Source organism: Aotus nancymaae, unplaced genomic scaffold (genome assembly GCF_030222135.1).
Source record: "Aotus nancymaae isolate 86718 unplaced genomic scaffold, 86718_ANA_hifiasm-v0.15.2.pri h1tg000049l, whole genome shotgun sequence".
NCBI lineage: Eukaryota > Metazoa > Chordata > Mammalia > Primates > Aotidae > Aotus > Aotus nancymaae.
Window position 1 is genome coordinate 32,213,248 of NW_026988463.1, and position 13,022 is coordinate 32,226,269.

Consider the following 13,022-nt stretch of genomic DNA (forward strand, 5'->3'; position numbering starts at 1 on the left):
TTGCCCATTTACTAATTGGGTTGGTTGATTTCTTATTGTGTTGTAAGTGGTTTTTAATGGTCTGGATACAAGAGAGGTGTTTTGCAAATATTTTCTCCCTGTCTGCAGCGTGTTTCTCCATTCTTTTAATATTTCCTTTCCCAGAGCAAAAGATTTTATTGTAACAAAGTCACACCAATATCTTCTTTCATGGTAGAAAATTGTCTTTTAAGTACTTTAGTGTTGTACCTACAAAACCCAAAGTTACCTAAATGTTTATTCTTTTTGTCATTTTACAGAAGTTTTACAGCATTTTGATTTAAATTTAGGTCTGAAAATTGAACTCATAAAAGTAGAGAGTAAAATAATGATTATCAGAAGTTGTGTTGCCCGGGAGAAAATGGGAAGTTGTACACAGGTGCAAAGATTGAGTTAAATATGTTATTTCTTCCTGGTCAGTTTAGCTTTAAAAAATAATTTAGGGAGTCCGTCAGGTCTCAGGTCATGGCGGTCCCGGGACCCACGCCCAGAGCTGGCGCCAGAACAATTGGTGATCTACGAGGTTGGCTTGATCCCCAGTCCGTACTATGGGGTCCTGGGAAACAAAGACTTGGAAGCTTTTAAGACTCTGACGTTCCTGGCTGTCATGCTCATTGTTCTGAACTCCACGGGCTGTGTGCACTACACTCTCAACGTGCTGTGCAATGACATCAATAACCCAGACCAGCGCATCAGCCAGGATGTGGAGTGATTCTGCCAGCAGCTCAGCAGCATGGCCAGCAAGCTGATCGTCTCCCCCTTCACCCTCGTCCCCTACACTTACCAGTGCCTCCAAAGCACAGGCTGGCTCGGGCCTGTGAGCATCTTTGGGTATTTCATCCTGCGGACTGTGGTGAACAACTTTGATGGGGCCCATTGTGACGAAGCTGGTGCATAAGAAGCTGGAGGGAGATTTTAGGTTCAAGCACATGCAGATTTGGCAGAATGCAGAGCCTGCTCTACAGAGCTGGGCATGTGGAGCACATGAGGACAGACCACAGGCTGCAGAGACTCCTTCAGACCCAGAGGGAGCTGATGTCCAAGGAGCTCTGGATGTACATCGGCATCAACACCTTTGACTGTCTGGGCAGCATCCTGAGTTACGTTGTCATCGCGATCCCCATTTTCAGTGGGGTCTATGGAGAACTGAGTCCCGCAGAGCTTAGCATCCTGGTCAGCAAGAACGCCTTTGTGTGCATCTACCTCATCAGCTGCTTCACTCAGCTCAGCGACCTGTCCACAACGCTCTCGGATGTGGCTGGCTACACGCACAGGATTGGGCAGCTTCAGGAGACACTGCTGGACATGGCCCTGAAGTCACAGGACTGTGAGATCCTGGGCGAGAGCGAGTGGGGCTTGGACAAGGCCCCAGGATGTCCAGCAGCAGAGCCAGCAGACATGGCATTTCTCCTTAAGCAGGTCTCCATCTGTGCTCCCTCGTCTGACAAACCCCTAATCAAGGATCTGAGCCTACAGATCTTCAAGGGACAGAGCCTGCTCATCACAGGCAACACGGGCACTGGCAAGACCTCCTTGTTCTGGGTTCTGGGCGGCCTCTGGATGAGCACACGGGGCTCAGTGCAGATGCTGATGGTCTTTGGGCTCCATGGGGTGCTATTCCTGCCACAAAAGCCGTTATTCGCTGACGGGACCCTTCGGGAGCAGGTGATATATCCCCTGAAGGAGATTTACCCTGACTCAGGTTCTACTGATGATGAGAGGATCTTGAGGTTCTTGGAATTGGCAGTCCTGCCCAGCTTGGTGGCAAGGACAGAGGGTCTGGACCAGCAGGTGGATTGGAACTGGTATGATGTTCTGTCCCCGGTGGGGAGATGCAACAGCTCTCCTTTGTCCGACTCTTCTACCTGCAGCCCAAGTATACAGTTCCTGATGAAGCCACTAGTGCCCTGACAGAGGAGGGGGAGAGCGAGTTCTATCACATTGGTCAGCAGTTGGGGATGACATTCATCAGTGTGGGACATCGATAGAGCCTTAAGAAGTTTCATTCCTTGGTTCTGAAACTCTGTGGAGGAGGAACGTGGAAACTGATGAGAATCAAAGAGGAATGAAGCTCCAGCTTTCGGAAGGAGAGCCACACTCTGGTCAATCAGCAGCCCTCAGAGAGACCAGGAGGACTGATGGGGAAGAATGAGCCCAGGTTGGCCACATAGGTCCTGCGTAGGAGCCCTGGTGGTGGTGGGCTTAGCTCAAGTCTGGGTCTCTGGGGGGACACTGAGTCTCCCAGGGTTCGGTCTCCCAGGACTCTGCTGCCTCAGCCAGAGCCTCCATATGCTTGAAGTGCTGATTACCTACAAATGATTTCAGATCGTGTTTGCTAAAAAGAAATCTGGAAGTGTGAGATCTGTCAGAAATGAAAGGTCAGGTTGGAAAGAAATCTCTTGGACTCAAGACATCTGGAAATCATTTAATCAGTTAAATTGTGCAGCAATAGATTTTTAACTTTAATCAAAAGACCGTTTAAGTTTTTTTATATAAGTTTTTTACAAAGAAAAGATAAACATTAAAAATAATTGCAGCTTTTTCTCTTCTTTATCATTAAAAAAATTTAGTAACTGTCATTATTTATTGTGACGTTGTTTGTCCAAATATATTTTTTATTTGAAAATATAGCTATACCAGCTTTCTCTAAGTATTTTGTGGCATATCTTTTGCCAATCTTTTACCTTCAACTTCTCTGAACTGTTGTGTTTTAGATGTTTTTCTTATAACTTCTTAAAGCTTCTAATTGTAGGTGTTTCCTGTGCATTTTTGGTATAGCTGGGTTATTATTGCTTTACAAGTTGTGGTGGTTCTCGTTCACATTTTCATTTTTGTCATTTTCTACCTTTTGCTTTATTTACACTTATAATAATTTACTTAGAATTATTTATAATGTGTTTAATGACTTATATTAAGGTGATTCATCAGGCAGTAATGTACCAGATGAATTCAAGAGGGTAGAACAGTTAGGAACGAGATTATGTTGTCTCGAACTGTAGCAGCAACAAAGGGAGTAGGAAGGAAGAGGGAAAAGAACCCTGAAGAGAAAACCTAAACCTGGATAACTGGCAAAATGATAAGGTCATTAACCAGCTTGGGAAGAAGTTCAGATTTGTGAAGAGTCACTAAGACAAACCCACTCATCTGGAGATCTGGTTCTGGTGTCAGCACAAAGAACTTCAGGCACTAAACTCCGCAGCTGAAAAGCTTGGCTCACTCCACTGAATCAATCAAATTCCACATTTTTGTTGATTTTCAATTAATATTTTCTAGTAAACAGGATGATCAGATAGGAGAGAAAGAAAACGAGCAGATTTTTATGGTATATACATTATTTTATTAAGGATGATTATTTGTATTTTAAAATCATGTTTATTTTTTAATTTTAATTTTAATTTATTTCTTTAACTTTAGGTGCATACTATATCTAGCATTTCTCCCCATGTTATGCCTCCCCACCCTCCCTTCCCTCCCCATGCCCTGCTATCTCTCCCCTACACCTCCCAACTGCCCCCAGTGTGTGATGCTCCTCTCTCTGAGTCCACATGTTCTCGTTGTTCAACACCCACCTATGAGTGAGAAAACGTGGTGTTTGGCTTTCTGTTCTTGTGTCAGGTTGCTGAGAATGATGGTTTCCAGATTCATCCAAGTCCCTACAAAGGACATGAACTCATCATTTTTCATGGCTGCATAGTATTCCATGCTGTATAGGTACCACATTTTCTTTGTCCAGTCTATCACTGATGGGCATTTGGGTTGGTTCCAGGTCTTTGCTATTGTACACAGGGCTGCAGTGAACATACGTGTGCATGTGTCTTTATAGTAGAATGATTTATAGTTCTTTGGGTATATGCCCAGTAATGGGATTGCTGGGTCAAATGAAACTTCTATTTCCAGATCCTTGAGAAATCGCCACACTGTCTTCCACAGTGGTTGAACTAATTTACACTCCCACCAGTTGTGTAAGTGTTCCTATTTCTCTGCATCCTCTCCAGCATTGTTGTCTCCAGATTTTTTAATGATCGCCATTCTAACTGGTGTGAGATAATATCTCAAGGTGGTTTTGATTTGCATTTCTCTAATGGCCAGTGATGATAAGCATTTTTTCATATGTTTTTTGGCCTCATATATGTCTTCTTTTGAAAAGTGTCTGTTCATATCCTTCACCCACTTTTGAATGGGTTTTTTTTTTTTTACTTGTATATCTGTTTTAGTTCTTTGTAGATTCTGGATATTAGCCCTTTGTCGGATGGGTAGATTGCAAAAACTTTTTCCCATTCTGTTGGTTGCTGATTCGCTCTAATGATGGTTTCTTTTGCTGTGCAGAAGCTCTGAATTTTAATTAGATCCCATTTGTGTATCTTGGCTTTCATTGCCATTGCTTTTGATGTTTTAGTCATGAAGTCCTTGCCTATTCCTATGTCCTGGATGGTTTTGCCTATGTTGTCTTCTAGTGTTTATATGGTGTTAGGTTTTATGTTTAAATCTTTAATCCATCTGGAGTTAGTTTTAGTGTAAGGTGACAGGTAGGGGTCCAGTTTCTGCTTTCTGCACATTGCTAGCCAGTTTTTCCAAAACCATTTATTAAGCATGGAGTCCTTTCCCCATTGCTTGTTTCTGCTGGGTTTGTCAAAGATCAGATGGTTGTAGATGTGTGGTGTTTCTTCTGGGGCCTCTGTTCTGTTCCATTGGTCTATGTCTCTGTTTTGGTACCAGTACCATGCTGTTTTGATTACTGTAGCTTTGTAGTATAGTTTGAAGTCCGGCAGTGTGATGCCTCTGGCTTTGTTCTTTTTGCTTAGGATTGTCTTGGCTATGCAGGCTCCCTTGTGATTCCATAGGAAATTTACAGTGTTTTTTTTTTCCAGTTCTGTGAAGAAGGTCATTGGTAGCTTGTTGGGGATAGCTTTGAATCTATAGATTACTTTGGGCAGTATGACCATTTTCACGATATTAATTCTTCCTAATCATGAGAATGGAATGTTTTTCCATCTGTTTGTGTCCTCTCTTATTTCATTGAGCAGTGGTTTGTAGTTCTCCTTGAAGAGGTCCTTTACATCCTTTGTTAGTTGTATTCCTAGTTAGTTGTATTTTATTCTCTTTGTAGCAATTGTGAATGGTAGTTCGCTCTTGATTTGGTTCTCTGTTTGTCTGTTATTGGTATATAGGAATGCTTGTGATTTCTGCACAATGATTTTGTATCCTGAGACCCTGCTGAAGTTGCTTATCAGTTTGAGAAGATTTGGGGCTGAGACGATGGGGTCTTCTAAATATACAAACATGTCATCTGCAAATAAAGACAGTTTGACTTCCTCCTTTCCTAATTGAATACGCTTTATTTCTTTTTCTTGCCTGATTGCTCTGGTTGGAACTTGCAATACTATAATGAATAGGAGTGATGAGAGAGGGCATCCTTGCCTAGTGCCTGATTTCAAAGGGAATTCTTCCAGCTTTTGCCCATTCAGTATGGTATTGGCTGTAAGTTTGTCATATATAGCTTTTATCATTTTATGGTATGTTCCATCAATACCTAGTTTATTGAGGGTTTTTAGCATGAAGAGCTGTTGAATTTTGTTGAAGATCTTCTCTGCATCTATTGAGATAATCATGTGGTTTTTGTCTTTGGTTCAGTTTATGTGGTGGATTACATTTATGGATCTGTGTATGTTGAACCATCCTTGCATCCCTGGGATGAAGCCTACTTGATCATGATGGATGAGCTTCTTGATGTGTTTGCCAGTATTTTATTGAAGATTTTTGCATCGATGTTCATCATGGATACTGGCCTGAAGTTTTTTTTTTAGTTGAGTCTCTGCCTGGTTTTGGTATCAGGATGACGTTGGTTTCATAAAATGAGTTAGGGAGGATGCTCTCCTTTTTTATTGTTAGATACAGTTTCAGAAGGAATGGAACCGGCTCCTCTTTGTACATCTGGTAGAATTCGGCAGTGAACCCATCTGGACCTGGACTTTTTTTGGTTGGTAGGCTGTTGATTGCTGCCTCTACTTCAGCCCTTGTTATTGGTCTATTCAGGGTTTCAACTTCCTGGTTTAGTCTTGGTAGAGTACAAGTGTCTAGGAATGTATCCATTTCTTCCTGATTTACTGGTTTATGTGAATAGAGCTCTTTGTAGTAATCTCTGATGGTAGCTTGTATTTCTGTTGGATCACTGGTGATATCCCCTTTATCGTTTTTTATTGCATCTGTTTGATTCTTCTTTTTCTTCATTAGTCTGGTTAGTGGTCTATTTTGTTGATCTTTTCAAAAAACCAGCTCCTGGATTTATTTATTTTTTGAAGAGATTTTTTGTGTCTCTATCTCCTTGAGTTCTGCTCTGATCTTAGTTATTTCTTCTGCTAGCTTTTGAGTTTTTTGATCTTCCTCCTCTAGTTATTTCATTTTTAATGATAGAGTGTCAATTTTAGATCTTTTCTTGTTTCTCACGTGGGCATTTGTTGCTATAAATTTCCCTCTTGACACTCCTTTACAGGTGTCCCAGAGATTCTGAAAGTTGTGTCTCCATTTTGATTGGTTTCAAAGTACATCTTTATTTCTGCCTTCATATCATTGTTTATCCACTTGATACTCAGAAGCAAGTTGTTCAGTTTCCAAGTGGTCGTGTGGGTTTGAGTGTGTTTCTTAATCCTGAGTTCTAGTTTGATTGCGATGTGGTCTGATAGACTGTTACAATTTCCATTCTTTTGCATTTGCTGAGTGACTTGCTTCCAATGATGTGGTCAATTTTAGAGTAAGTGAAATGTGGTGCTGAGAAAAATGTGTATTCTGTGGATTTAGGTTGGAGTCTTCTTTTTATGTCTATTAGATGCACTTGGTCCTGCTCTGCATTCAAATCCTGGATATCATTGTTAATTTTCTGTCTCGTTGATCTGTCAAATATTGACAGTGGACTGTTGAAGTCTCCCACTATTGTGTGGGAGTCTAAATCTCGTTTTAGGTCGTTAAGAACTTGTTTTATGTATCTGAGTGCTTCTGTGTTGGGTGTGTTTATATTTAGGATAGTTAGCTCCTCTTGTTAGATTGATCCTTTTACCATTATGTAGTATCTTTCTTTGTCTCTTTTAATCTTTGTTGGTTTGAAGTCCATTTTATCAGAGACTAGGATTGCAAACCCTGCTTTTTTTTTGTTCTCCATTTTCTTGGTAAATCTTCTTCCATCCTTTTATTTTGAGTCTATGTGTGTCTTTGTATGTGAGATGGGTTTCTTGAATACAGCACACCGATGGGTTCTGACTTTTTATCCAGTTTGCCAGTCTGTGTCTTTTGATTTGGGTGTTTAGGCCATTTACATTCAATATTACTATTGTTATGTGTGAATTTGATCCTGCCATTTTGTTACTGGCTGGTTTTCTTTCCCATTAGTTAACTCATTTTCTTCATTGCATTTTGGTCTTTGTCCACTGGTTTGCTTTTGCAGTGACTAGTACTTGTTCCTTTCTGTGCTTAGTGTTTCTTTCAGGAGCTCTTGTAGGGCAGTTCTGGTGGTGACAAAATCTCTCAGTAATTGCGTGTCTATAAAGGATTTAATTTCTCCCTCACTTACGAAGCTTAGTTTGACTGGATATGAGATTCTGGGTTGAAAGATCTTTTCTTTAAGGATGTTGAATATTGGCCCCCACTCTTCTGGCTTGTAGGGTTTCTGCCAAGAGATCCACTGTGAGTTTGATTGGCTTCCTTCTGTGGGTGACCTGACCTTTCTCTCTGGCTGCCCTTAGCATTTTTCCTTCATTTCAACCCTGGTGAATCTGACAATTATGTGCCTTGGGGTTGCTCCATATCTTTGTGGAGTTCTCTGTATTTCTTGAATTTGAAATTTGGACTGACTTGCTAGGCTTGAGAGGTTCTCCTGGATAATATCCTGGAGCATGTTTTCCAGCTTGGATTCATTCTCCCCATCATATTCAGGTACACCAATCAAGCATAGGTTAGGTCTTTTCACATAATCCCATATTTCTTGGAGACTGTTCATTTCTTTTCACTCTTTTCTCTCTTGTCTTGCCTTCTTTTTTATTTCATTGAGTTGATCTTCAATCTTTGGTATCCTTGCTTCTGCTTGATTGATTCAGCTAATAAAACTTGTGTTTCCTTCACTTAGTTCTCGGGCTGTGTTTTTCAACTCCATCAAGTCATTTATGTTCTTCTCTATGCTGGTTATTCTAGTTAGCCTTTTGTCTAACCTTTTTTCGGGGTTTTTCGTTTCTTGGCATTGAGTTAGAATGTGTTCCTTTAGCTCAGAAAAGTTTGTTATTATCCACCTTCTGAAGCCTGTTTCTGCCAATTCATCACACTCCTTCTTAGTCATGATGTGATCTTGTGTTGTTGAAGAGTTGTGATACTTTGAAGGAGAAAAGGTGTTCTTGTCTTTGATTGTTCCATTGTTTTTGTGCTGTTTTTTTCCCATCTTTGTGGGTTTACCTGGCTGTGTTGTCAGGGAGCTGCTTGATGAGTTCCCTTGTCTACCTGTGGAGGCACTACTGGGTTTCTAGGGACTCCTTCAGGTTACTAGGAAGCTTCCTGTGTCTGTTTTGTTTATGCTGGGAGCTTAAGCCCGCCTTTTCTGCTGACCTGTGGGTGCTGCTGGGTTGTGAAGAATGCCATCCCATTGCTACATAGGCTTCCTGTGTTTTTTGTTAAAACATATAGCCCAGTCCCACCCCTCCAATGTTGGGTTGTGCCTTTCCTCCACTAGGTGGATCATTCAGGATTCAGCTCAGGCTGTGGCACTGGCTGCACAACCCACGAGAGTCAGAGCTTCAGCCCTCTGGTGTTTGTTGGGGAGGGTAGGGACCCTCCCAGCAACACCCGGCCATCTTCCCCTTTCAGCTTCCTCTCTCTCCAGTCATGGGGTAGGGGCCACCCAGCTGCTCCTGCTTACAGCTCCCTCTCTCTCTGGTGGGGGGAGGTGGCAATAGCTCACTCCACAAGTTCTTCCAGCCATATTCATCTGTTTAGGTCTGTGTACCAATCCAGGACACCGTCCTGGATTATTATTCAATTCCAAGCTTGTAATTCCCCTCGCTTGACTGGCAAAGATCCCCCATTCTGTGTATTGCTGAGGCTTTGGGGGAAGCACTGTACTGGACTGGAGTGCCAGAGGGGGAGCCTCCGACTCACTGGTCAGATGCACTTTCTGGGTGAAACAGCACCCTGCCCCTCTTCAGTCTGCCCTGAGTGGGCTTTGCTCACCGTCAGACTAGACCTGTTGAAATGCACATGGTACCTCAGTTGGAGCCAGGATATCTCTGGATTTGTGTGTCTCTCACTGGGTGTTGCACGCTGGAGTTGTCTCTATTCAACCATCTTGGATCACTTGAATATATATTTCTAAACTATATTTAAATTTAACAAATGAACATACATAAGAAATTTGTTAAATAAACAGATGAAAAAACAATTTGCCTTCTTCTCTACTTTTAAAACTGACAAACACCCAGGATTTAAGTGCTTATTTATCTATTGTTACTGGAGTGAGAGTAGTATTCAATAAGAAATCTTTTCATATTTCTATTTATGCTGTATATGAATACATGGAAATTTGCCAACCTCAATTATACCCCAGATTGACTGGTAAGAATGAAAATGAGTTACAAACTACTAATGTGGTCACTTTGTTTTCAGGATTAGAGTTTATTATGACTTAACAGAATCAAAAAATAAGAGCTTATACATTTCCTGTACACTTGTTGTGTGTGGAGCCCTCTTCTGGCACCTTTATTTGCATTAATTGCTTCCATTTTACCAAAACACTAGACTTTTGGCAGTATTATCCTCAGTGTACAGCTGAGGAGTCAAGCACAGAGAGGTCAAGAAACTGTATTCAGGTCATTCAGCCTGTAAGTGGCTGAACTAAGATTCAACCAGGAACCACCTGATGCTGAGTTTCAATCTTAACCATTATACCAAACAAGCTCTAACCCAATTCTTGTGTTCATTCCTGACCTCACATTTTAGATTTGAATTTTCTAATTTAGTAAAATAAAGAGAAATTAAAATACCACTTTTTTTCAACCCTTACCTACTATATAGAATTTGATTTTTAGTTTAAAGTACTTATTACAAAGTCCAAAACAAATAATTTGGTAAATGGATTCTAACAATCATATCCTTCTTATGACTTAAAAAAGGCAGTAATTTCACTTTTGAAATATATTGAATTTTTGTATTAGAAGCTAAAATGAGCCTATTATTATCTAGAAAATTTGTGGTCTGCATGCCCATCATCATCCATTGAGTTATCTAAAGTTTCTGAAAATTGCAGAAACACTGATATAAAAATACTTTTTTCTAATTGAATAATTAAATGATGTTAAGTTTTCTCAGTGACTAAAATTATAGATTGAAATTACTGGTCAGTCACTTACAAGGTGGTTTTAAATGTTATTTACTGAACATGTGAATTTTTTTAAAAAAAATTCATTTTAATAACTTGTTTTTATTGCTTTTTCACATCTATTTAAAAAAAATTCTGTTACTAGAAATCTATAAATTTTATTCAGACATAATTATAACATTAATCTTAAAAAAATCTATATACTTAGGAGTATGCAAAGCCTATTCTCTACACTTAGAAAATAAACTACTTCTTTCCGGTAAATCCAGTGTGGCAATTGTGACTCAAAATCATAAGCTATTAAAATATTAACAGTATCCATTAGATGAAAGTTTATGTATCTGCATGTTCAAATTATTTAACTTAATAATTCAGAAATTAATTTTTATAAACTATAAAACAAACTAAACATATAAAGTATTATCTTCAGTTTTTAAATATTATCATTCTTTCTTTTTGAGATGAAGTCTTGCTCTGTCGCCAAGTCTGGAGTGCAGTGATGCAATCTCGGCTCACTGCAACTTCCACCTCCTGAGTTCAAGCAATTCTCCTGTCTCAGCCTCCTGAGTAGCTGATATTACAGATGTGCTCCAGCAGATTTGGCTAATTTTTTTTAATTTTGGTAGAAATGGGATTTCACCATGTTGGTTAGGTTGGTCTCGAGCACCTGACATCGTCATCCTCCCACCTTGGCCTCCCAAAGTGCTGGGATTACAGCCATGAGCTACATGCCCAGTCAATATCATTACTTCTAGTTGACATACCACTAGCTTTTAGATGCTGTCTCTGTAGAAACTAAAAATGCCATGATTAACTGTGCTTTATTTTCTGCCTTCCTATTTTACACGAACACACCAGCAAAAGAAAGGCCATTAATGCTACATTTTTGTTGTTGTTGAGATGGAGTCATGCTTGTCACCCAGGCTGGAGTGCAGTGCTGTCATCTTGGCTCACTGCACCCTCCTCCTGGGCTCAAGCGATCTTCTGCCTCAGACTCTTGAGTAGGTGGGATTACAGGTGTATAAGCATGCTGAGCTAACTTTGTATTTTTAGCAGAGATGGGGTTTCACCATGTTGGCCAGGCTGGTCTCAAACTTTTGACCTCAGGTGATTCACCTACAGTGGCCTCCCAAAGTGCTGGGGTTACATGCATGAGCCATCGCAACTGGTCAGAAATGCTACATTTTGATTCAAACACACCAATACCCTTCTAGGGAGAATATATGTGTGAGTATATTAACTTGAAATTAATGCCATCTTTTGTTGAAGTAGAGACTTCTATATGGCAAATAATAAAGTGAAAAAATCTGATACTGCAATTGAATTGCAATTCAATTGAATTGAATCAGAAAAGTGTTCTACAAACACTTTCTAACTCATTGTTCCTTTTTTCACCAGAACAATTATGATGGAGTGAGCATTTGCAAAATGTACCTCAAAATAATAAAAGCTATCTATTACCAATTCTCAGCCAATATTATACCGAACAGGCAAATGTGGATGCACTCTTCACATGAACAGAAATAAGACCAGACTGTTTACTGTAAACACTCCTATTCAACATAGTTCTTGAAGTCCCAGTCAGAGCAATTTAACAAAGTGAAGAAATAAAAGGCATTCATATAAGAATAGAGAAAGTCAAATTATCTTCACTGATGACATAATTTTCTACCTAGATTCCACCAAAAGATTCCTAAGCCTAAAAATGACTTCATTAAAGTATCAAAATACAAAATCAATATACACAAATGAGTAGCATTTCTGCACACTAATGACATTGAAGCTGAGAACAAAACTAAAAACAGTTCTATTTACAATAGACACTAACAAAAATAATACCTAGAAATATTACATCAAAGAAGTAAAATAGCTCTGCAAGGAGAACTAAAAAATACTGCTAAAAGAAATCAGAGATGATATAAATATTAATGGAAAAGCATTCCATGCTCATGACATTGAATAACCAATGTAATTCAGATCTGCAGGCTGGCTAAAGTAACCTGCAGATTAAGTGCTATTTCTATCAAACTATCAATTCCATTTTTTATATAATTAAACAAAACTATTCTAAAATTTATATGAAAGAATGAAACAGTCCAAATAGCCAAGGCAACTTTACACTAAAAGTATGAACCTGGAGACCTCAAATTACCTGAGTTCAAACTGTACTACAAGCTACAGTTACTAGTATAATATGATTCTGTTACAATTATATATATATATATATATCTTCCTGGAACAGTTGAGAGAGCCCTGAAATAAAGCTACACTTCTACAACCAACTTATTTTTGACAAAGTCAACAGAAATAAATGAAAGGGAATTAACCCAGGTGAATAAACAGCCATGTTGCTCACACAAAGCCTGTTTGGAAGTTCTCTCTATTCAAAGCACATGTTTTTCAAAAAAGGAAAGCAACATTCTAAAATCAGTAGGATTTCTAAACACACTAACAACTATCTCAAAATGAAATTTAAAAATAATTTTATCCACAATAACTGTAACTAGATTTTGAAATAAATTCAACCAAAAAGTTGAAACACTTTACACTCAAAAGAGTATCAAATAAAAAATTAAATAATACACAAATGGAGAACTATTACACATTAATTAATTGGCATTAATATTGTTAAATATTTCTATTACAAATAATGATC

At 39.2% G+C, this 13,022-nt stretch overlaps 1 pseudogene; it reads left to right on the plus strand.

Annotated features, from left to right (window-relative positions):
- Positions 1-736: 736 nt before the first annotated feature.
- LOC105718431 (lysosomal cobalamin transporter ABCD4-like) lies at positions 737-2,087 on the plus strand (annotated as a pseudogene).
- The last annotated feature ends 10,935 nt before the right edge of the window (positions 2,088-13,022 follow it).